Here is a 26,677-nt window from a genome sequence, read left to right as displayed (position 1 = left end):
GAGACCTCAAATATATTGAAAACTCTAAAGCCAACAATTTATAATGGGGAAGAAAAAGAGAGAAATAGAGACAGTATTAATACGTTCTTACAAAAATGGTAAGGTTTCCATAAACTTAGATATGCTTCTCTTGAAAACGAATCGTGGAAGCCAGTCTTTCCCTAGGTAATAAAGCATATAAAAGGTGGTACAAGACTTAGAGAGGTTGACAATCCCAAGGTATTAGCATGAGTTTGAACACGTTTTCCTAAAGGAAATTTTCTTTGAAAATGAGCGTGAGAGTGCATGGGATGCTTGGGATATCCTTAGTCCAATATATAGCTTATTATAGAGAAGCAATCCTCAATGGGTCCTCAAACTTAAAGGCATTGATGAGTTTCAAAGAGTAAGGGTTCTTGTGACACATCTAAAAGATAATTACAAGGGTAAAGGTGAGGATAAAATTTTCCAAAACCTTTGAAGAAGATCTCAAGTATGCCTAGATCTATGATGATACGATGGGAAGGTCTAAAAGTAGAACGATGCATTAAAACAGCCCTTTCACAATTCAATATGATATTCCCAATTATGATATCTCTTTTGCAAAGAATTCACAATTGGATTGCTTAGCAAAAAAGAGAGTTATCTCTTTGCAATTGGAATACCTTTGGAAAATGTTACGTATGCTTCTTTCTTGTTTTATTGCATATAAGGATATCATCTAGAAAGACTATAGCAAATTTCCCTAAATATGGCCTTAAGATACTATTCATAAGTGTTTTAAACATTTCTAGAGCATGATTTAAACCAAATGATGCTACTCTAAATTGACAATGCCCATACAAGATGTTTTGGGTACATCTTCTTCTTGAATTTCCTTCTTGGTGGTATCCATATCTTAAATCAAATTTTCAAATTTCTTAAAATATTTAGCCTCTTGCATTTGATCAAAGAGCTCATCAATGCAAGACATATGATATATTTTTTTTAGTGTGATTTTATATAAAAATTTGTAATTTATGGCATAAGCATATAGTATCATCCATTTTCTTACCATTATAATTGGTGAAGGCCAAGGTGGACTACTTAGTTGAATTCAACCATTTCTAAGAACTTTAGGTAGTTGTCTTTCTTCCTCATAGTCCTCCTTTTATTAACTCTATGTTAACCGATTGGTTAACAATATGCCACCACTGGTTAGTGATGTCATTTGATGGATAATAGCAAGTCCATAGAGCTAGGATTGTGCCTTGGAGCCAAATATGCCCAAGATGGTTGTAAAAGAATGAGGAAAGAGAGTGGTATAAAGGGAATAGGGTTGGCCCTCCCTTCAAAAGGTGACATGTATAAAAGGCCAAGTGGTTGACCTTGGTCTTCATTGTTGGATCCACAAGTTTGGAATACAAGCTCCCTCTTCTCTTCCAAGAGTGTTTTTGGGTGTTCTCTTGTTTTCTTTTGCCTTTGTGTTTGCCACTCCATCCCCATTCATTCTTCTCTTCTCCGTCTCTTCTCCCATCTCCCCTTTCCCTCTTTCTTTCGTGGAAACACATTGCAACAATCTGGGAGCCACTTGAGTGACACTTGCAGACGGCTCGTGCTTTGCATTGCTCTCACAAGGAGTAGCTTGGAGTGGAGGCACCATTGGCATTCTTTCGAGATCCTCATGCCATCGATCCCACACATCTTTGGCGCCACCATTAGGAAAAAAGGGAGCTCGTTTTGGGGCCTTTTACGATTTAGGAAAAGAGTTTCTAGGCCAATGAGCAAAGGGCCAATGTAACGTTGAAATTTCAACAAAATAAGGTGAAAATAAGAAAAAGAAATAGTATTTTATGTTACTAGAAGCGTGCCACATTAATGAGGAGCTCTGATTTTGATTTTTACGAGATCTTCTCTCTGTCTCACTGCAACTATGAATTATGTTTGAGACAAAACATGCATTTTGAATCGTATTCCCTCCTAAAGAAGCTTTCCCACTTCAAACTTTCTCTGAACCACCAATTTCCTCTCTTGCTCTATTCAACAAGCCTTTTTTGAAAGCTCTCTTTGAGGATCCTGCACCGTGTTATTGCTAGTCTGTCGATTTCATAACAATAAGCTCTTATCACCCTTTGTACGCTCATTCTAAGTTGATTTTACTCTTTCATTTACACCATTATAGAGCTCTATTTCAGCAACAACAATAATAGTACATGTACTAACTTTTAATCTTGTTCGTCTCTTTGATTTCATAGTTGGAATCTTTGAAAGGTTTTGATGGCTACGACAAACTATGGATGTATCTGTAAAAAATGATATGTGGCGAATGCAGACGAAGATGGTGATGTGAAGAGTAATTGTTTATCTTGTCGACCTTCCTCTTCTATCTCGTGCATAGAACTTTCTAGTACTGTTACTATGGATGGTAGGTGGAAAAGACTAGCCTTGGCAAAAGGAGCATGGGTACTAATGCAACCCAACAAGAGGAAGAAACCACAATCAGCTAATGTCTTCTAGGCTTCTTGGAAGGGCAGAGGAAAAGATTTCAGAATCAAATAAGGGAGGAGGTTTGTAAATGAAATCCTGATGCAACATGTCTATATGTGTCGAGAACTTGTTTTGCAAGATTATCCAACATATCTTCCACAACATAGACCCAATTGTAAGTTTTCAATTTGAGTGAGTTCATATTTGAACCAAATTTTTGGTTGGTTCATTATATCTTCATATCGCCTCTTGGCTTGTTTTAGACATATATCCTTCATCGTATGAGGAGTGGCAGCCAACGGAGTGCATATTGGGACTCTTTGATGTTCTACACGGAGCCATCGGAGAGCTACAATATCAAGGCAGACCTGCAGTGCAGTTGGCTCAATCGGGTATATATTTTTATGACCACTTTTACCAATTACTAAACAAGGATAATACTTATGGTGTATTGCAAGAACAAGATATTCCAACACGAAATACAGTTGATTGGCATGTTCCAGATGGCATGATAACAAAAGCATATAGAGCTAAGCTATTCACAGAAGTGCAGAAGTCTTTGAGACCAAACATTGCCATGAGAATCGGCAAAATAAACATTTGCATGCCACTTACAGTATTTGTATATCTTTTTCATGATTTTCCAATGAAGGTTTGCAAGACCATGTTGACTTTTAAAGCAAAAGGAGACGATGGCATTCCAAACTTTCTAGATGCTGATTGGGACAGGACAACTACCAACAATGTGTATTGTGAGGTCCTCCATAACTCACTCCAAGTGAAATATATGATTTCATCTCAAAACTGCATACTTTCTTTCTACTACAAATGAAGTAGGATGATTGGTTTAGAACTTGTGCCATTGGATCAAAATGAGAACTCTTTTGGTCCAGAAAATGGTTTAATTGAAATTACAGTCATTGAGAATGGAAGTGTGCTGAGCATCATCTCACTCAGGCAATGTTGCACCCTCTCTCAATTATGTAATGACATTTTGACAAAGTCGTAGGGCACTGTCTCCGAAGGATTTTCATTTGTTCTCAACAACAAGAAGGTGAAGTAGATTTTTAAGATTATTTTCTGCTTAATTATTTCAGTTACAATTTTGACATTGTATTTATTTGCAGATTCTACAAAGAAGAGAAAGTACAATAAAGTGCAAAGATCTTGCGAGTACAATTATTGAGATAGATCAAAGCTCATGATATTAGGTAATGTTTTAAGTGATTTGAAATTTAAACTAATAACAAAGTCTAGATCTAATTTAAACTTTTTGCTTTGTAGATATCAAAGACTTTAATTATGTTCATGCAGTTGGGATGGAATGAGGTATACCCAGCTATTATTAAAAAGAAACCACAATTTCTTGCAGACAAATTTGAAACCTGTATACTCAATCACATCAAATTCTTAGGATAATAGCTGCTGTTGATGGAGAGGAGGTCTTATCGGAGAGCAACACAGAAAGGGAGAACACCGAAATTGTGGGTGCTAACTCACCCAGATCAAGGTAAGCTCTTATTATGTATGTATGGTACAAAGGGGTATATACTAGGCTATTGGCCTTTATCCCAACACCCTCCCACTTAACGGCCAATGCGCCTTTAAGGGAGAAGATGGACATCCTAATGTCATTTGACACCCATTAATACTCTGCAATGCGCAAACTGCTCTGAGGAAAGACTCTTTGTAAGAAGATCTGCAGGGTTCTCATCTATGTGAACCTTGACAAGCTGGATGCGCTTGTCCTCAATCACCTCTTTGATGAAGTGATACTTCACATCAACATGCTTTGTCTTCGCATGGAAGATACGATTCCGTGCCAACTGGATGGCACTCTAACTATCACAGTGCAAAACTGGAACCTCTCCTGCAATGCTCAAGTCTCCCACTAGACGAGTAAGCCATATAGCTTCCTTACATGCCTCAGTGGCTGCAACATACTCTGCCTCAGTGGTAGACAAAGCTGCACATGGCTGCAAACGAGAGACCCATGAAACTGCACCTCCAGTGAATGAGAAAACATATCCTGTAATAGACCTCCTGGTGTGTTCTTTGTACCATTCAAGTATCTCATGATACCTTTCACTGCCTCCCAATGCTTCTTGCCAGGATTTGCCATTTACCTGCTAACAGCTCCCACTACAAAGCAATATCTGAACGTGTAGCAACCATGGCATACATCAAGCTTCCTACTGCGGATGCATAAGGTATCTTTGCCATTTCAGCCCGCTCCTCATCTGACTTAGGGCTATCCGCTTGGCTGAGTTTCACATATGAAGGCAACAGAGTACTTATGGACTTTCCCCTCTCCATATTGAAATGCTCAAGTACCTTGCTAATGTACTCTTTCTGTGACAAATGAAGGAGTTTCTTGTTCCTATCCCGAACAATCCTCATGTTAAGTATGTGACTGGCATCACCCAAATCCTTCATGTCAATGTATGAACACATTTAAAATAAAACATATAGTAGGGTCTTAAGTATGGGCAACTAGTGCCAGTCGTAAAGACGGCCTCCCAACAGATTTCATCAGAGTGGCCTCACCCATGCTAAAACCGTAGGTAAGCCATTGTAGGCCGTGGACCCTAGCAATGACTCCATCGCCCTCCCTCTTCCTGCATGCGGCTCCTTCAAGCCCGCATCTCCACACCTTCTGCTTCTCTACACTCCTTTAGTCATGGCACCATTTGAGGACGTCTCCAACAAGTACCAGGTTCACTTAGAGTTGAAGGCTGAATATGCAAGCACACGTAGTCTAGGATTGAGGGGAGCTTCCAAAACCACACAAAACTGGAAACTGAAAACTGAAACTCAAAAGCCAAAACCTAGCATCATGGTGGCTCTTTGGTGGGCTACAAAGATATCCTGGATCTGCGCTTGTCGAGCTGTCTACATTCCCAGCAAAATCAGCATCTGCATATCCAACAACAAATGTGTCCTTCCTCCCAAAGACAAGGCATCCACATCCAAAGTAGATTTCCTAGCAATAAGCATGTCATCAACATATAAAATCAAAATAAGAAGGCTGCCATCTGATGCCTTCTTCGTGTAGAGGCAATGATCTGTCTCACTCCGTGTGTACCCTTGGGATCGCATAAATGCATCAAACTTATGGTACCACTCCCTAGGATCCTGCTTCAGCCCATAAAGACTTTTCTGAAGCTTGCATACCATCCGTTCTTTGCCCTGCACAACAAACCCCTTTGGCTACTACATATAGATGTTCTCATGAAGATCTCCATGTAGAAAAGCTATTTTTACATCCATTTGGACAAGCTCCATGTCCTCTCTGGCGACCAATGCAAGCACTATACGAAGGGTAGTCATCTTCACCACTGGGGAAAAGATCTCATCAAAGTCAATACCCTTCTCTTGCTTAAAACCCTTGCCTACCAACCTTGCCTTATACTTAGGCAATGCATCTGCTGGAGACATCTTTAGCTTGTAAACCCATTTGCATGGCAATGCATGCTTTCCTTTGGGCAAATAAACCAAATCCCAAGTAGCATTCTTCATCAAAGAATCCATCTCTGACTGCATAGCCTTCTCCCACTTATGCTTGTCATTCCTAGACATAGCATCCTCAAAGCATGAAGGCTCACCACAATCTGTCAACATGACATAATCTAGAGATGGAGCATATCTCTATGGAGGTCGTGAGACTCTAGTGGAACGTCTCAACACTTGCTCACCATGAGCATCTTGCTGTCCCAACTGATTTTCCTGCATAACCTAAGGTTGTCCACCTAGATGTGGCTGTCCCACCTCACGATCTATGGGCTGTCCATGCCTTGCATCATGTGGAATAGGTTGTGCATGCCTCTCATATGGTGGTTGTCCATCCTCTTGAAACACCACTCTGGGTATCTCAACAGTCTTTTTTGGCTTCTTGTGCATCTTGTCCTCATTAAAGATAATATCATGGCTACGTACTATCTTCCCAGCCTCTGGATCCCACAATCGGTATCCCATCTCGCCTGAATCACCATATCTAAGAAAAATGCACTTCCTTGACTTTGGATCAAGCTTGCTGCATTTTTGCCAAATACACGAAGATGCCCATAATGTGAAGAGAGTGGGAGAGAAGTAAGGAGTCTCACTTTTAGCTTTCTCACATACACAAAGGGGGAATACACACAAAGGTGGAGGCTGAAAACAATTTTCCTCTTCTTAGTTGTGAAAGCCAAAAGAACTCCCTCTTCGTACAAAAGGTATAGATGAACCCTATATGTGGGTCTCAAACCAAACTCAGCTAACCTAGGTGGCATACTAACTGAGCCACTGACTAGAGTACATAAAGATAGCTGTCATCCAGCTATTATTCATGGGCGGTGTACCAACCGCATCTGCAGCTAACAAGTCGGTGACATAAATGCACAACGGTCACCCTGGCATATCACGAGTGGAGCTCGATATCTCAACACTCCCCCTTGAGCTCAATCCCAATTCCTGCACACTAAGCAGGTTACTGAACTTGCGTAGCTTCTCTATGCCCAATGCCTTCGTGAATATGTCAGCTACCTGATTCTCTATGCTGACATAAACTAGATCAATAAAACCTACTAGAACCTTCTCCCACACATAGTGATAATGCACCTCAATGTGCTTTGTTCTAGCATGATAGACTGGGTTATTTGCCAAGTGTATACTGCTCATGTTGTCATAATAAATGACAACTGGCCCATCTGTAGACTGATGCATATCATAAAGTAGCTTACGCAACCAAGCTACCTCACATGCAGCCATTGCTGCACCCCTGTACTCAGTCTCTGTGCTCAACAAGGCAACTGTAGGCTGTTTCTTGCTGCTCCAAGTGACTGCAGCACTCCCAAAAGAGAACACATATCCACTGGTAGATCGTCTATTAGAAATATTACTAGCCCAATCAGCATCAATGTATCCATGCAACTGTATCTGAACCCCAGTCTCATAAAATAGTCCATACTGCAAGAAAACAAGTTTACACACAAAATGGGGAACACATTTTTGTACGCATATCAAAAGAGCGCATAGCTCGCCTCGTTCGTTAGTCGGTTTATGCAAGCTCCAAGGAAACCGCATTTGGATGCAGTTAGACGCATACTGAGGTATGGAAGCCAATTGCATTCTTATCTTTAGGCAAAGGCACCAATTCCCATGTAGCATTTGCTTCCAAGGAATCCATTCCTTCATCCATGGTTTTCTCCCATTTTTCTTTTCCCATGGCTTGCTCAAAAGAAGTGGGTTCTGGTTCATGTATCACTTTGACCATATAGGCATAGTGAATGGCTGTAAATCCATCATATTTCAGCCTATCCACAAGATACTTAACTCTAGTAGACCTGCGCAAAATAGGCTCACTATCAGGTGCTCTCAAAACATCCCTTGTCTTCCTTACTCCAGGTGTAACAACACAAGGAATACCCAACTCATCATCAAGGCTCTGTTTTGAGCCACTGGATTCACCATCCACATAAAAGTGACCTGCATTCACATCAACCATGGGTTGATCTACTTTCTCTTTTCCCTTTCGTGATACTTGCATACCACTATCTGCATTGCTTTGAGGATATTCTCCTGATCTCAATCTGCCTGTCCATTGTGAAGTATATGAACCACTGCTAGAGGACACTACAGGTCCACTAATATTTTGTGATTGCTACTATGAATTCTATGCAGCATTACCATTTTGTGAATCTACATCATCAATCACATTTATTGGTTTATGCCAGCTGCTCATCTCATAAAAAACAACATCTCTGCTCATTGTAAACTTATGAGTAGAAGGGTTATAGGATCTATACCGTTTCTGCTGTAGAGAATAACCAATAAAGATGCACTTCTCAGCTTTTGGATCCAACTTGGATCTCAACTCATCGGGCACATGAACATAGGCAATGCAACCGAAAACTTTCAAATGAGAAATATCTGGTTTCCTACTAGTATATCTCTCCTCTGCCATCATGCCATGTATTGCTGCAGTGGGAATCCTGTTCATTATGTAGACTGCTGTAGCAACTGCTTTAGCCCAATAATAATCTAGCAGGTCTTTTTCGTTGAGCATGGCATGAGATACCTCTCCAATATGCCTGTTTTTCCTTTCTGCAAGTCCATTTTGCTGTGGGGTATGACTGCATGAATATTGCTGCTTTATGCCATGCTCCTGCAGGAACCTTGCAAACTCATTTGAGAGGTACTCTCCCCCTCCATCTGACCTTACGCATTTTATTTGCAAGCCTGTTTCTTTTTCAACCATAGCTTTAAAAGCTTTGAAATGCCCAAACACTTTACTTTTCTTTTTCATAAAATACACCCAAACTTTTCTGCTGTAGTCATCAATAAAAGTGACAAAATAATGACAGCCTCTAATAGATGCAACTTTAGTAGTCCACACATCAGAGTGGATTAATTCCAATGGCCTCTTACTCTCTTGAACATGTCTAGGAAATGGTTTCCTTGCCTGTTTTCCAAATTGACAGGTTTCACATACCTTATGCATTTCTGCAACCTTGAACTTAGGCAATCGTGCAATAATATTTTGGGCCTGCATTAATTTAAGTCGCTATATATTAACATGACCAATGCGTTTATGCCAGATATCAATATCTGCAACTACATCGTCCCATGTGCAAACATTGCTGCACTCAATTTAGGCATGTCTGCATCCAACGTAAACATCTTGCCCTTCTTCTTCCCTTTTGCTATCAACCGACCTTTATTTTTCATATCCTCAACAAAGCATCCATGAGGATTAAATCTGACCTGCAAGCCCTGCTCAACCATTTGACCAACAGAAACCAGGTTCTTGGTGATATTCAAGACATGAAATACATCAGACAGGTATTTCTTTTTCCCATCCTGCATAGACAAAGGAATTTTACCAATCTACACAATAGGATGTGCAGTATCATCACTAGTCTCCACAAATCCCGGTCTTTCCATTTTCCTTGCATCCTGCATCCATTCTACATGACCTGTCATGTGGTTTGACGCACCTGAGTCAACATACCACACATCATTGCTTTCTTCTGCACTTATAACAAAATTGGTCATGTGCTGCATCATAAACAAATGCTCATTTCTGTCATCACCCTGTCTACTAGAGGATGCATAATTGCCTTGCTGCAATTTTCCATTCATGATGTCATTCTGCTTTTTGTAGCAATCTTTAGCCATATGACCCATTATACCACAGTAGTAGCATTCAACATTCTTGTTTGCATTTTGGCCTCCCTGCCATCCACCACAACCTCTTTGGCTTCCCCTACCTCTAAAGTTACCACCTCCTCCTCCATAAGACTGGTTTTGTTGAATTTGCTGCATGTTCTGATTTCTGCCATAGCCTCCAGATCGGCCTGCTCTACCTCTGCCTCTACCTCTTCCAGCACTTGAGTAGAAGATAGTTTCTTTTGAATTTCCTCCTAAAGAAGATGCACCACCATTTCTCTGCTCTTCAGAAATTAGAAGAGCAATCAACTCCTCAAAATCAAGAAAATTCTCACAGACGGCAATGGATGTCTAGAACTGTGCATAATCCTTTCCTAGACCATTCAAGGTCACAAAAACTAAATCATCATCTTCCATTGGCGACCCAATAGAAGCAAGTGCATTTGCAATCTTCTTCACCTTCATGTGGTAGTCATTGATGCTCATATTTTCTCTCTACACATTATGCAACTCCTGCTTGAGCTGCATTTTCCTGGCTTCTGTATTTGTGCTATACATTTTTGTCAAAGTATCCCATGCCTCCTTCAGTGTGCTTGCATCTTGAATATGCACAATCATAGAATCTGAAATACTGATAGACAGTCAATACATAACTTTCCTGGCTCTCTCATGCCAGCCTTTAAATGCCTGCAACTCCTGTTGATTGGGAACATTAGGAATAACTGGTTCTAGTAATGAACTCCCAATAGCCTTTTCCCTTAAGGAAATTCGTCATTCTAAACTTCCATGCTGGGAAGTTGTTCTTCTCAAGCTTTTCAGTGACTATCTGTGAAAGAGCATCAGACGCCATTACAGAACACTGCAAAAATATTCTGTCATTGCAAAAAACACAACTTCTGTCTCACAAGGGCAAATTTGTAAAACTGACGAAAGTGGTATTTGACCACACAGTCACTTCTTAGTGACAATTTTGGATTAACAGGCAATAAGAATGATTCTGTCACTCCCAATATCTCTGCGCATAAGGATACGATGCAATTTCTGTGGTAACTCTTCACCGACCTACAGAATAGTGGTCGCACAGCAAAAACAGGGCACCTTTCTGAGTGCCTGCGAAAAACTTTCGCCACCAAAACGGGCCCCGAAATGGCCTCTAATAAAAAAAATAATGTCACCAAGGACTTCGACCTCTCCCGCAGCATATACTGCCCTCTCGCCGCACCGCGAAGGGCGTCCCAATCTGAGACAGTGCACTCTTGCACTTTTCAGCTGTGCTACCTGTAGAGATTTGCTCCCAAACTCAAAAAAGGAAAGCAACACTGATCCTCTTACCAAGACACCACGAACTTGGTTTGCTTCCTTGAGCTCCTTACCACAAACCTGGTTCTGATACCATGTGAAGAGAGTGGGAGAGAAGTAAGGAGTCTCACTTGTAGCTTTCTCACATACACAAAGGGGGAATACACACAAAGGTGGAGGCTGAAAACAGTTTTCCTCTTCTTAGTTGTGAAAGCCAAAAGAACTCCCTCTTCGTATAAAAGGAATAGATGAACCCTATATGTGGGTCTCAAACCAAACTCAGCTAACCTAGGTGGCATACTAACTGAGCCACTGACTAGAGTACATAAAGATAGCTGTCATCTAGCTATTATTCATGGGCGGTGTACCAACCGCATATGCAGCTAATAAGTCGGTGACATAAATGCACAATGGTCACCCTAGCATATCACGAGTGGAGCTTGATATCTCAACACATAAGATGGTGGCTTTCCTGACCAAACCTCTTTTGGCACTTTCCCATCTAGTGCCTTGCTAGGCGATCTATTGATAAGATGTACTGTTGTCTTGATAGACTCAGCCTAAAAGCCATGAGGTACCGGCATTAGAAAGCATGCTTATATCTTGAATAGTTCTATTCATCTTCTCAGCAACCCCATTCTGAGAAGAATTCTCAGGAGTAGTCAACTCCTGCTTGATGCCACGTAGCTCACAAAAATTCTTAAATGCATGAGAGGTATACTCTCCTCCATTATCAGTGTGCAAGCATTTGAGCTTCTTGCCCAACTGATTTTTAGCAAATGCTAAGAACTTTTGAAATGCATAAAAGACATCACTCTTCTTCCAAAGAGGATAGACCCACACTTTCCGTGTAGCATCATCAATGAAAGTAGCAAAGTAAGAAGCATCACCCAATGAGACAGTAGGCATAGGTCCACACACATCACTGTGAACCAACTCCAATGGTTCAAGCCTCTTCTTGCCTAAAGATTTTTTATGTGAAGACTGTGTTTGCTTCCCATACATGCAATGCTCACACATGCTAAAATATGAAAAGTAACACGGGAACATACTACAAACCAGAAAGTATCTTCATTCCTGTCATGCTCATGTGTCCCAATCGATGATGCCACAAAGAGATGGATGGCTGCTCGGTCACATTGATTACATTATCTCTTATGCCCAGGACACATGCATTGAGTACAATGTTCCATGCTTGGAACCTCTAGCAATCACAAGTGACCCTTTGCTAATTTTCCATGTATTGTTGCCAAAAAACACATGATAGCCATCATTATCAAGCTGTCTCGTACTTATCAAGCTCTTTTTCAGATTTGGAACATGCCATACATTCTTGAATACAAATGTAGAACCATTAGGAAGAGACAAGTGGATATCTCCCACTCTAACAATGTCACATGGATAATCATTTCCAAGTCTCACGGTTCCTTTTCTTCCTTCATCATAAATGGTAAATTGCTCCCTATGTGGAGTGACATGGAAAGATGCTCCTAAGTCTAGTATCCAATTCTGTGACAATGCATCATCACTAGTCACAAGAAAAGCATGCTCAAACATAGAGGCATAAAGAATGTCACCCTCATCACTATTATTACTTATGACATTCACTTCCTCTATATTGACCGTAGATTTTTCTTCCTTCTTGGGTTGCACATTAGCTTTGCCTTTGCCTTTATTGTTCTTCCATTTGTAGCAATCCTGTTTGAAATGGCCTTTCTTCCCATAATAGAAGCATTCCAAATCCTTTTTCGCATGGGATTTTCCTCTAGATTTGCTTCTAGACTTGCTTGTATTTTTGTCGTGGTATTTCCCCCTGGAATATGACCTCCCTCTCACATTGAGAGCACTTGAACTTTTAGCTCCAGCATTGTTCTTTCTATTTACCTCCTCAGTGAGAAGGCTACTCTCAACATCATTGCTTGTCAGGTCTCCTGCACGGGCTGAATTGCTTATATGAGTCCTAAAAGTGTCCTAACTTTTAGGAAGAGTGACCAATAAGAACATTGCCTTAACTGAGTCATCAAAGGTAATTTTCCGATCTGAAAGTTGACTGAAAATTGTGTTAAACTCATTTAAATGGCTAGACATTGAAGTCCCTTCTTCCATGCGAAGATCTATGAGTTTCTTCAGCCAATACACTTGATAAGCGGCACTCTGCTTCTCATAAAGATCATGCAACTTTGTCCACACACCATAGGCACCACCTGCAATATCTTTCATATTGAAATACACCGATTTTGAAAGTGTGAGCATGATCGTGGAGCATGCAAGCTCATCCAATTCCTTCCACTCTTCATCATCTTCCTAATCCTCTAGCTTTATGCCTTTGCGTTTTATAGGCTTTACTTGCTTCTTCTGCACAAGGACATTGTAGATTTGCTCCTTCCAATAGGAGAAGTTTGTGCCATCCAGCTTCTCAATGTTAAACAATGCATTCTCTGATGCCGAAGCCATCACAATGGATGACAGAACAATCAAGATACACTGCTGTTGAGATATCAAGCTCTATCCCCGACATATCTCCTGGGTGACTATCATTTATGTCACCGCCTATGTTAGTTGTACTCGTGGTGTAGTTAGACTACCACGTATGTTTTTGGTTTGGGTTCACATATGAACCACGTATTCTAGGTTTTGACATATAGGGTATTTCCCTCTTCTATTGTATTGTTGTTGTGTGCAAAAGTGAAGAAAGGCTTCACCCTCCAACCTTGTGTCCTCTCTCTTTTGTGTGTTGTTGAAGAAAGCTGAACTTGAGTCTCCTATCTCTCTCCCTTATTCTTTACATGGTATCAGAGCCTTGTTCGTGGTAAGGAGCTCAAGAAAGCTAGCCAAGTTTCTGGTGTCCTGGTAAGAGGACCAGTGTAGCTTTCCTATTTCGAGTTTGGGAGCAAATCTCTGCAGGTAGCACAGCCAGAAGTGCAGGAGTGCACTGCTTCAGATTGAGAGGCCCTTCGCGGTGCGGCGAGAGCGCAGTATATGCTGCGGGTGAGGGCTAAGCCCTCAGTGACTTTATTTTTCTGATTTGAGGCCGTTTCGGGGCCCGTTTTGAAGGCGGAAGTTCTTCGCAGGCACTCAGAAAAAGGCCCTGTTTTTGCTGTGCGACCACCGCGCGGCTAGTCGGTGGAAAGGTGCCACAGAAATTGCATCGTATGCCTATGTGCAGAGATATTGGGAGTTGCAGATTCATGCCTGTTGCCTGTTGATGCAAAATCGTCACGAGGAAGTGACTGTGTGGTGAAATACCACTTTCGTCAGTGTTGCAGATCTGCCCCTGTGAGGCTCTTTGCAGAAGTTTTGCTATTTGCCCTTCTGAGGCATTTGCTGTGTTTACAGGTTGCTGTTGCATTTCGTGATTTGTAAAATGTCTGAGAATCTGTCTACCATTGTCAGTGAGAAGCTTGACAAAAACAACTTCCAAGCATGGAAGTTCAGGATGACAAACTTCTTTATGGGAAAGGGAGTTTGGGATTACATCAGTGGTGAAACTGCAGAACCAGTTTTGGGTGCTGCTCCCACTCCTGCTGAATTGAAGGCCTTTAAAGAATGGCATGAAAAAGCCAGAAAATGCCTGTATTGGCTGTCCGTTAGCATTTCAGATTCTATGATTGTGCATATACAGGATCTAGAGACGCCTAAGGAGGCATGGGATACATTGGTGAAGCTGTATAGCACAAATACCAAAGCACGAAAGATGCAGCTAAAGCAGGAGTTGCACAATGTGCAAAGGAAAAATATGAATATAAATGAGTATTCCTTGAAGGTGAAAGGCCTTGCAGATTCTCTTGCCTCCATTGGAGCACCTGTTGATGATGAGGACTTAGTGTCCGTGACCTTGAATGGTCTTGGGAAAGATTATGCACAATTTCGGACATCCATTGGAGTCCGTGAAACATTTCCTGATTTTCAGGAACTTATTGCTCTCTTGCTGAGTGAAGAGCAAAGGAATGGTGGTTCAGCCACCTCAACTTCTCAAGAGACTGCTTTCTACTCGAATACAGGTAGAGGCAGGGGTAGAGGAAGAGGCCGTTCTGGTGGCCGTGCAGGAAATCAGAACCAACAGCAACAACAGGAAAACCAGTCCTATGGAGGAGGACGTGGTAGTTCTAGAGGCAAGGGGAGCCAAAGAGGTCGTGGTTCATGGCAAAGGAACCAGCAAGTAAATAGCAGCACAGAATGCTATTATTGTGGAAAGCCTGGACACAAGGAGAATACATGCTATAAAAAGCAGAATGACATCAAAAGTGGAAAGTTGCAGCAAAGCAACTATGCATCATCAAGTGGGCATGGTGACGACAGAAATGAGCACCTTTTTGTGATGCAGCATATGGTTAACTCCATGTCAGGAGATGCTGCAGCTTGCAATGATGTTTGGTATGTTGATTCAGGTGCCTCTAACCACATGACCAGTCATGGTGAGTGGTTTCATGATGTCAGAAATTTGGATAAGCCAGGTTATGTTAAAACAGGTGATGATACTACGCACCCAATTACGCAGGTTGGTAAAGTGCCATTGGCTATGCAGGATGGCAAAACGAAGTACTTGGCAGATGTACTTCATGTTCCAAAAATCACTAAGAACCTGGTTTCAGTTGGCCAGATGGTGGAGCAAGGTCTGCAGGTTAGATTTAATCCTGATGGATGCTTTGTTGAGGACCTGAAAAATAAGTGCCGCTTGGTTGCAAAAGGCAACAAAAATGGTAGAATGTTCACCTTGGATGTTGATATGCCTGAGGTGAAAGCTGCTATGTTTGCGCATGGGAGAGGTGTCATTGCAGATATTGAGATATGGCACAAGCGCATTGGGCACGTGAATATACAAAGGCTAAAATCTATGCAAACGAAAAACATTGTTGCAGGTTTGCCTAAATTCAGAGTTGAGGGAATGCAAAAGGTATGTGAAGCATGCCAAATGGGTAAGCAGGCCAGACATGCATTTCCTAAAAATGCTAAGGTGAGCAAAAGACCTTTGGAAGTAATCCATTCAGATGTTTGGACAACCAAAGCTGCTTCTATTGGTGGATGCCATTATTATGTGACGTTTATTGATGACTACACTAAGAAGGTGTGGATTTATTTTATGAAGCACAAAAGTGAAGTGTTCAGCCATTTCAAGGCTTTTAAGGCCATGGTTGAAAAAGAGAAAGGTGTGCATATTAAAGTGCTAAGATCTGATGGAGGGGGAGAGTACTTTTCAGAAGAATTTTGTGAATATCTGAAAGAACAGGGAATTCAAAGGAAGTACTCATGCAGGTCTACCCCTCAGCAGAATGGGGTTGCAGAAAGGAAGAACAGGCATATTGCAAAAGTAGGACGGGCGATCCTAAATGAGAAAAACATGCCTGATTATTTTTGGGCTGAAGCAGTAGCAACTGCTGTTTATATTATGAACAGAACCCCCACTGCAGCTGTCCATGGCATGACGCCTGAAGAAATGTATACAGGCCAAAAACCAGATATTTCTCACTTGAAGGTATTTGGTTGCATAGCTTATGTTCATGTTCCTGATGAGAAGAGAACAAAGCTGGATCCAAAGGCAGAAAAATGCATCTTTATTGGATATGCTCAGCACCAGAAAGGGTATCGCTGTTATAACCCTTCCACCCGCAAAATGCAAGTGAGCAGAGATGTTGTTTTTGATGAAATGAGCAGCTGGTATGCACCAACTGTTATGGTAGGAGATGCAGATGCAGGAAATGGGAATGCTGCAATAAATGCAGAGCAGCAATCTCAAGCCTTGACTGGACCCAGAGAGTCCTCTACTAGTGGATCTAATGCATGGACAGGGAGATTGAGATCTAGTGAATCGTCACATGGCAGTCCTGATAGTGTTGTGCAGGTATCACATAAGGGAAAAGAAAAAGTGGACCATGCTCCAGTGTTTGATGTGTCTGCTAGTAGCTCTCATGTTGATGGAGAGTCAAGTGGCTCTGAAATGAGCCTTGATGAGGAACTTGGGATTCCTTCTGTTGTTACACCTGGTGCAAGGAAAAGCAGGCATGATTTAAAGACTCCTGCAACTGATCCAGTTGTACGGAAATCCACTCGTATTAAGTATCCAGTTGACAGGCTGAGATATGATGGGTATACAGCACATCACTATGCTTATATGGTCAAGGTTCTAGAGGAGCCAGAGCCCACATGTTTTGAGGATGCAGCAGGGCATAAAAATTGGGAAGCAGCTATGGATGAAGAGATGGCTGCCTTGGATGCAAACCACACTTGGGATTTGATGCCTTTGCCTCATGATAAGAAGGCTATTGGCTGCAAGTGGGTTTACAAAGTAAAGCACAATGCTGATGGGTCTGTTAGCAGGTACAAGGCAAGATTGGTTGCCAAAGGTTTTGCACAGACATATGGAATTGACTATGAGGAAACTTTCAGCCCAGTTGCAAGGATGGCAACCGTGAGAGCAGTAATTGCTATGGCTGCTGCAAAGGGATGGTCTTTGCATCAGATGGATGTGAAAAATGCCTTCTTGCATGGTGATTTGCAGGAAGAGGTTTATATGATGCAGCCAAAAGGTTATGAGGATAATGCACATCCCAATTTTGTATGCAGGTTGCGCAAAGCCTTGTATGGCTTAAAACAGGCGCCGAGGGCATGGTCAGACAAGATAGGGCAATATCTTGTCACTATTGGATTTCAAATTTCCAACTCAGATTTTTCACTTTATGTGAAAAGGACAAACAGAGGGATTGTGCTTATAGTCATCTATGTTGATGACTTGATTATTACAGGTGATAGTGATGCAGACATTAATGAAGTGAAGCTGCTGTTGAAGCAGAAATTTGAGATGAAGGATTTGGGAGAGCTGCGTTACTTCTTGGGCATTGAGGTTATTAGATCCCCGAGTGGGATATGGCTATTGCAAAGGCAATACGGTTTGGACATGCTGTCCAAATATGGGATGACAGGCTGTAAGCCTATCTCTGTTCCATTGGAGCAGAATGTGAAGCTCAATGCAGAGTCAGGTGAGCTTCTTGAAGATATTACTATGTACAGGCGCATCGTAGGTAGCTTGATTTACATGACTATAACCAGGCCAGATTTGAGCTATGCTGTGGGGCTGGTGAGTCAGTTTATGCAGGCACCGAGGAAGCCACATTTGGATGCGGCTAGGTGCATACTGCGGTATGTGAAGTCCACATTGCATTATGGACTGTTTTATGAAGCTAGGTGTGCATTACAGGTACATGGATACACAGATGCTGACTGGGCTAGTAGTGTCTCAGACAGGAGATCTACTAGTGGTTTTATGTTTTCCCTTGGGAGTGGTGCCATCAGTTGGAGCAGCAAGAAGCAGCCAACAGTTGCCTTGTCGAGCACAGAGGCAGAGTACAGGGGTGCAGCAATGGCTGCATGTGAGGTAGCTTGGTTACGGAAGCTACTTGCAGATATGGGACAGTCAGTTCATGCAGCAGTTGTCATTCATTGTGACAACATTAGCAGCATCATGCTTGCTAATAACCCAGTTTATCATGCTAGAACGAAGCACATTGAGGTGCATTATCACTTTGTGAGAGAGAAGGTTCTAGCTGGTGAGATTGATCTTGTCTATGTCAGCACTGAGGAGCAGGTGGCTGATATCTTTACGAAGGCATTGGGTACCGAGAAGCTTTGCAGATTTAGAAGCTTGCTTGGTGTACGTGAGATGGATTTGAGCTTGAGGGGGAGTGTTGAGATATCAAGCTCTATCCCCGACATATCTCCTGGGTGACTATCATTTATGTCACCGCCTATGTTAGTTGTACTCGTGGTGTAGTTAGACTACCACGTATGTTTTTGGTTTGGGTTCACATATGAACCACGTATTCTAGGTTTTGACATATAGGGTATTTCCCTCTTCTATTGTATTGTTGTTGTGTGCAAAAGTGAAGAAAGGCTTCACCCTCCAACCTTGTGTCCTCTCTCTTTTGTGTGTTGTTGAAGAAAGCTGAACTTGAGTCTCCTATCTCTCTCCCTTATTCTTTACAACTGCAACAATGTATCAAACTCAAGGCCAAAAAATATTAACTGTAATGACAACAACCACACTATCATAGTCACAAATACATGTGCTGTAAGTGACCTCAGGGCATCCCAAAAGTAGCCAATAGCTTTTGCACGGTAGCTCTGATGCAAAAAGTGTGACAGAAGAAATGTAGCTAGTAGAAAACTCTACAACTTCTCAGTTTACAGCAATTCCAAAATCCTTACAGATCTCCTTATATCTACTGTTGGATACCACCACCTGCAAACTTTTACTGCTGTAATAACAATTTGCAATAGTTTTGGCCTGTTTTGAGCTATCAATATCTTCCCAACTGTAACTCGGTTGCCTTTGCTGTAAACACCAAAGTTGTAGACAACCAATAGATCTACAAACTTTTGGTTTACTATAAGTCCAAATTCATTATGGATTTTTTGATATTCACTGCTGAATGCAGGTCCCTGCTCACTTTTTCTAGCTGTTGTCAAACTGTCAAAACTATAGATCATGGGCATACCGGGCATCATAACTTTTTCTCCAAAACTCGAATTGAAACACTTTCAAAAACAAGATTGTAGATTGTCCAAAAAACTAAAACTACTTAGTTCAACTCAAAAGACAATTCCTCATGGATTCTCTGATATTCACTTGTGAAAACAGCCACTTACTCACTTTTTACTGCTGTCACAAGCCAATCACCAATTTTTCTTGAAGCATTTGAGGCATAAACTCCAATGAAATAGCCCAACAATTCTAAAAATTGTTGTCCAAAAAATTCCCTTAGTGGGAAGAGTATTACACTCACAAAAAATAATGCCTTCCTAGGATACAAGACAGCTTCAGAAAAACACTGCTCACTTATGCTCACTTTCTCAGCTAAACAAAGGCTCAAAATGCATCAATTGTAAGCAATCACTTTCAGCCAACCTTTGGCTTGATATGCATAAATTTGAAGGCATAAATCCAACTGAAATCTGAATGTACCAGCTGCCTTTGATCAATTAGAGTCTGCCACAAGCAAAAGACGTTTTTGCTTTCGGGCCCCATAAAAGCAACTTCTAGTGGCTGGAATTCAGAGCAGCAGGTCGTTTTTGACCGTAGATGGATAATATTCCTTCTTCCCTACTTAAACAACGCAATAGACTGCTGGAACAGTCGAGGCAACCTAATATATATGGCTGAAACAGTAAGAACGAGCTAGTATATGTCAAAATACAGCTCCCAAGGGCAGCAGCAGTAGGAGACTCCACGCAACAAGTTCAGGCTTTTGGCACAACCACACCGCAATGCTACAGTCTCCTTGTTGGCTTCACTCAACCAAGCTTTGATACCAATTGATGGAGAGGAGGTCTTATCAGAGAGCAACAAAGAAAGGAAGAACATCGAAATTGTGGGTGCTAACTCATCCAGATCAAGGTAAGCTCTTATTATGTATGTATGGTACAAAGGGGTATATACTAGGCCATTGGCCTTTATCCCAACATCTGTTTTGTCACAAAATTGTGTTATAAGAATATAATTGTCAAGAGAAGTTAAATGACATGGACTGTAGCTACTGCAGATGATAAACATCCATAAGCCAGCATTAAACATGCCATGGCATATCCACTTCATTCAAGGAGTTTGTTGCTCAGTGGAAGGCTCTATGGAAGGATTTGAGAAAGATTGCTGAAAAGGCTGATGCTCGGAATAAATGTGTTCCTGCTTCTCCTCCAGTTGTTCCTCCTTGTGAGCGACCTCTTGTGTATTCTGCTCATCCACCTTCACTTGCTCCTAAATCTTCTCCTCATTAACTTTAACAGGCTCCTGCTTTACCGGCTCCTCATCCACCATCAGTGGCTCCTGATTTGCGTGCCCTTTAACAGAGGAACTAGATCCAACACGAATGGGCTTCTTTTTTTGCTTCTCTTTAGGAGCCTTCTTTGCATACTTGAGTAGATTTTCAATTGTAAGAGCTCTATATCCATTTATATCAATGGATGTGTAGCTGTCCTCTTGACGATGTGAGGAGAGAGAAATGTATCATAAATGCATTGACATCTTGTCATTATATATAAGATATGCAATAAAGATCTTTATATTTACCATCTCTAGTATTTGTGCTTCAAAAAAAGTGTATAGCATGTACTTGGCATGGAATAATGTTCTCCACCCACATGAATTAGGATCATCTTGTTGTGGTGCCTGCACAAGGATATCATCATTGAGAGATGGTTGTGAAGAAAGATGCATCAAGTTTGTGGAAAAGGAAATAGTTCTCTCACCAACATAACAATTTGAATGGTGTTTACATTGGGAGGACATAAATCCAATGCAGTGAAAAGTTTCTTCAAACACCTGTACTATATCAGATATGCAAACATCTAAAAAAACTTACCAAAGGACATCCATGATAATCTGATAAGCGACCCACTCATTCTTTGATTTGAGTGCGTTTTTGCATTCAATTGTCATGGTAATATCTCTTGCCTCAAACATAGTCACATAAGAAATTAAAAATCTAGAACCCAACTCAGCCAACCTTTGACAATTTATCGAATCTCTTAAAGTTCTCATGAACAAATTGCTAGTTGCTTTTCTCCCTTTCCAGTGCAATGTACTCTTCATGGGCAGCCTTGGCCCTTGTGTCTCTGTTGTGTGTCACTTCTTGTATTGAATGCCCTCATCCTTTGGCTGTCGAGATGTCTCATTTTTTTATCCACCCAATCAATGGGATGAAGGAGCTTGTCATATCTATATCTTACCCTCTTCACTGTCTCAATATCTTTAACCATCAGTGTGACTCTATGTGCATGGGCAGCTACAAGCATTCCATCCTGAAAAAACTCTATCATATAATATTTAGCAGCTTCTTGAAGAGTATACAAAGCTGTTCTCTGCCATCGATGTTCAAGATTCCAATCTTCAACACAAATTCTCTTGACAAGCCTTTGGAATGGGGCTTTTGGGATAGCAAATCCCATGGCCAATTATGCTTGTCTAATCTCTCTTAGTGCTAATGTTTTTTGCTTAAACCTCCTTAGTTTAGCTTGCTTGAGTATATGCACTGATTTACCCTTTCTTTGGTGACAGCCGCTTTGAGATGCTTCTACTTTGGCAGCAACTACTACGATGTCAGGACCTTTTCCATGTTTTCTCGCTGTAGATTTGATCCTTGCCATATCCAATCTTCTTTACTAAAAAAACATCAAACACAATCCTCAAAGCATCAAGAGAGGTTGTAAGATTGCAAACCACTATAGAACATATGCAAAACATGCTCATTAAAGAGATTTAGAATTACACCATAGTACACCAACATACCAAACCACTTTCTTATGCAACTTTACATGTTAAGCAAACAAATTAGTCATATGTGAGGATGCTTCAAACAATGGAAAATATGCTAAAGAAAGCTTTTTTAAACAATATACTCTAAACAATACGAACAGATCATTATCTACCTTAGGAAAAAGAGAGACAGTCCAACCCTTATCTTGGGTTGATAGTAATGCACGAGTTGATGATAATAAAGGAAAATCATGCTAGCCATTCTTTCTTTGTTGTAAATGGCCACTAGAACCCAATATAGGGTAGGTTGAAAGTGGACCCTTACTGGAGGCTTACATATGCGAGCTAATAATGGCTAGGATAGCCGTTATCTCGACGCAAGCGCTCTCTTGGGACCCACCGACTACAACGTTTTTATAATTGGTAAAGGTCTTATTTTACAACTCCAAGATCCACATATTTGGCATAGTGCTACCTTTGTACAACACTTCATGGATAATCTCGGGCCATGTTTTATGGAGCAGCAAGCAACAAGTATGTATGTTCTCACATTCGTGCAATTAAGTGTTTCGATTGCTATTTATCGAGTCCATAGCAAAGTCTTTGTTTTTTTATTGAGCAAAACCTTGTCCAAAATGTTCAAAATGTCCAAATAGTTTAAAAAAGTGATTTGATATGAAACAAAACCGTGCGACATTATGAAATCACGTTTTCTAATAGATTGAGATTTTGGATCATCAAAACATGCTTCACATTTTTCTTTATTTAGAAATGTCTATACAAGATGCTCCACAAAGCAAGTTTGTGAGATAGCTTGCTAGGAAGCATCAAATCGCATTTGTGAGCGAATCTTGACATGAAGCTTGGATTATCTTTAAATCATGCTCAAAAAAGTGATTTGGTGTGGATTGGCTTACTAGGAAGCAACAAATTGCTTTTTTGACCGGATTTTGTTTAGGGTCTCCAAAAACTGCCTTTTTCATAAATCTTCATGATTGCACCTTCCTACACGCTCATAAAAGCAATTTCGCTTGTTACCCAACACCTCCCTACATAAAATCGCATTTTCCAATAGAAGATATCAATTTTTGAACCTTGTTTAGTTTTGTTTGAAACACGGTTGAAAAAGCTATCTAGCACGTTACCCAAATCTCTAGATGTGAAATTGCCTTTTTCAACAAACTATTCATGATTGCCTTTTCGTAGATTCTCAAAAAAGTGATATGGCATGTTACCTCTACCTCCACAGAATAAATCGCTTTTTTTAGCATGAAGTTTACGTTTGTTATCAAGGCGATGCAAAAATCTATGTAGCATGTTGCCACATGGGAAATCAATATAGCATGTTGCCACATGGGAAATCGATTTTTCCAAGAGAAGCTCAAACACGCTCAAAAATGCGATATGGCCATTCTGCCTAAGCCCACATGTTTGAAATCGCTTTTTTCAACATAAACATGACTCTCACGATTCTGTGCACACTTGAATTATCATAAGGAGATTACAAACAGAAAAGCAAACCACCAACCTGGGATTTGCGAGTAGGAGAATGCCTTTGGTCCTTGCATGAAGGTGTTGATAATGAATCGCTACCTTGCATCTACCTTATGATGACGATTTAGGAAAACTAGGGACTTTTAGCCAAAATGGGCCCCACATGTCTCTTTTTTTGGAAGCTTGTTATTTATGGTTGTAAACCTTTATTTGGAAACTCGCTATTAATGGTTTGGTGGGCCCAGTAGCCGTTTTTAAAGATTCGTCTACTATCTTCGAGTGTATGCCTCATTTGGGATTGTCAAGATTGAATACTTGGCCTCGCACCATGCATGAAATCTAACAGACGACTGGCAGCGACGGAAGGTCTCTTGTGAGAAGCGTCGCTCTATAAGGCTCTTGCGAGAAGCGGCAGTGGAAGAAGGCTCTTGCGAGAAGGTGACATTTGTGGAGGAGTGACTTAGGAGAAGCATAGCCATCACAAGAGTAGTCCTTCCCACTATAAAGTTGTCTGTTTAACAACGCCAAAAAAGGTATTGGCTTTCGTTATTTAGATCTCGTGGTGGCGTAGATGACTCAACACTAATACCATCAACGAGGATGCAACATGTATTCCATTTTTACATGCAAGAATCAATTCCACTAGTGTTTCTATTGGCAAAGATTTGTGTGAGTAACCAATTTAAAAAACAGTTCAAAAACGCGATTTGGGGCATTTGACACCTCTTCCTATGTTGAGATCGCGTTTTTCAGCATGTAGAAATCGTAGTCTCTCAAAAAAGGTCTACTACATATTACCTTAAGCTCCACATATGAAATCGCATTTTTGAAATTGTCATTCTTGCATTACATGCTTAAAAAAGCGATTTGGTCTTTGTACTCGAGCACGCATGCATAAAATCGCTTTTTTGAACACCTTTCAATCTTATGGTAAAAAACGATTTGGTCTTTGTACTTGAGCATGGCTTGCACACGGCTTTGCTTAGTGAAATTGCTTTTATGAACATCAAACACGAGATTGAATTCTCATAGGGAGATTAGGAAAAAGAGACACTCACATAGTCATGGTAATAGATGGGGGGAGGGTCATTTAGGGGTGGTCTAGGCGGTGGGGGTGGAGGAGAAGGGAGACATGCATCCATGTCATCTTCATTTCTCCCTTAATTGATGCACCCTTGGTCTTTGGTATTGATCTTCCGGACTCGTATTTCTTGTCTTTATCATCTTCATTATCTTCATGTTCGTCCTCCTCACGTGGCTTGTTGGAATCCATGCCAAAATTATTTCACGAGAATGAAAAACGTTACATCTTCATCATTTCCCCCAATTGTATAAAAAATTGAGGATAGAAGAGACATTTCATCTTCATCACTTCCCCCAATTCTTTATGCCATGTACCAAGTGAGGATTACCAAAAGGCGAGCAACCAAAAGCGAGCGAGCCAAAAAAAGCGAGCAATAAAAAACAATAAGATTTATAAATCCCCCATTTCAGTAGCAAAAAATAATAACTTATTCAAAAGTCCATATGTTTCCTCAATGCTAGAAGGTTAAATACGTATATAACTTTCTGAGCCACTAACACTAATTTCACATCATCCATGAGATAGTTTGTATGTTCAATTTCCAATTCATTGTTTGTATTGAAGACAAACCCTACAGTAACTGCAATCAAGTTCTCTCTTTCCACTAGAGTAATTGAGATCATCAATGCAACCTTCCACACAGGTGGGATGTTTCTAAGGACTCCTTGCATGGATTAGTCTAAATTCCATGCATATGTAAATGCTTAGCTTTTTTAACTCTATTCACTCTTGGAATGAAACCCATGTTTCTTTGTTTTTACTGGAAAAATATCCTTCCCACTAATGCAACAAATTAACCACAAATTCATATTTTGGTGCATTAAATTTTACTAGATGGTGCATAAAGACATGATAATCATCTAAAGTACGCCTTGCCATTTGATTTGATATGTAACATGACCTTGTTTGGACTTGTAAATCAAGAGATACAAGGATGTGAAAATGCCCTCTTTTGGGCCAAAACAGGGAGCGCGTTAATACAGGGATGTGAAAATGCCCTCTTTTGGGCCAAAACAGGGAGTGTGTTAACGTGAAAATGCCCTCTTTTGGGCCAAAATAACACGCTCCCTGTTTTGGCCCAAAAGAGGGCATTTTCACATCTCTGTATTTTTTGCAAGATGTCAACATATGATTTTTTTGGCCCAAAAGATGAGTTTTAACATCCCTACATCTTTTTATTGTCAAATATAAATGGCATAATGTTACATATCAAATCAAATGACAAGGCATGATTTAGATCAATATCATGCCTTTTTGCACCATCTAAAAAAATTGTGTGCATCAGAATATGAATTTTGTGAGATTCTGTCCAATTTTTTACACCAAGTTTAAAGCAAGGTTTCCCATAATGGGGAGCGAGAAGACACTGTCTATTTTGGCAAAAATTTAACATCCTCTACCTTTTAATTACACTCTGGGGATCACTCTTCATAAACCCATAAAGCATGTGCAAGCAAGAATGTATTAAAAATTACCCTTGTTCTTGCAATTTACATTTTGTCATGTAAATGGTTGAACCCATGTATGTGTTTATATTTTAAAATATCTACATATATAAATTACATTAAGTTGCTATTTTATAAATCCCCTCATGCACACAAACAACATGTAAGTCCCCCCACTAAAAAATACCCCTCAATGCACAAAAGTGGTATGTTACATGTTTATGAGTGACCCCCCAGGACAATTGCCAAACCCAAATGGGGTCATGTTACAATAGTCCTTAACTTTAGACTACTCAATTTTAAGAAATGTGACACATAACCACTCTTTTGAATACTTTATACTTCAAGCAATTATTTATAAAAAACTTAGATTCTTTCTTTGCTTGCTTGATTTTCCAATCACTTTAACTAATTGTCGCTCGCTTTTTTGGGCTTGCTCGCTTTTTCTCGCTCGCTCTATTGACTGCCTCCAAGTGAGTCACTTGTTATGTTTTCAAACACTCCTTCATGTCATGACAT

General features: G+C 40.6%; 1 pseudogene; it reads left to right on the top strand.

Moving 5' to 3' along the window:
* Positions 1 to 2,559: 2,559 nt before the first annotated feature.
* On the top strand, positions 2,560 to 3,650 carry LOC147905643 (uncharacterized; annotated as a pseudogene).
* The last annotated feature ends 23,027 nt before the right edge of the window (positions 3,651 to 26,677 follow it).

Source organism: Dipteris shenzhenensis, chromosome 1 (assembly GCF_047967505.1).
Source record: "Dipteris shenzhenensis isolate YYH24624 ecotype China chromosome 1, Dip_SZ_1.0, whole genome shotgun sequence".
In the NCBI taxonomy this organism is placed as follows: domain Eukaryota; kingdom Viridiplantae; phylum Streptophyta; class Polypodiopsida; order Gleicheniales; family Dipteridaceae; genus Dipteris; species Dipteris shenzhenensis.
Note: the sequence above shows the minus strand (reverse complement) of the source record. Positions and strands in the feature narration are given on the sequence as shown.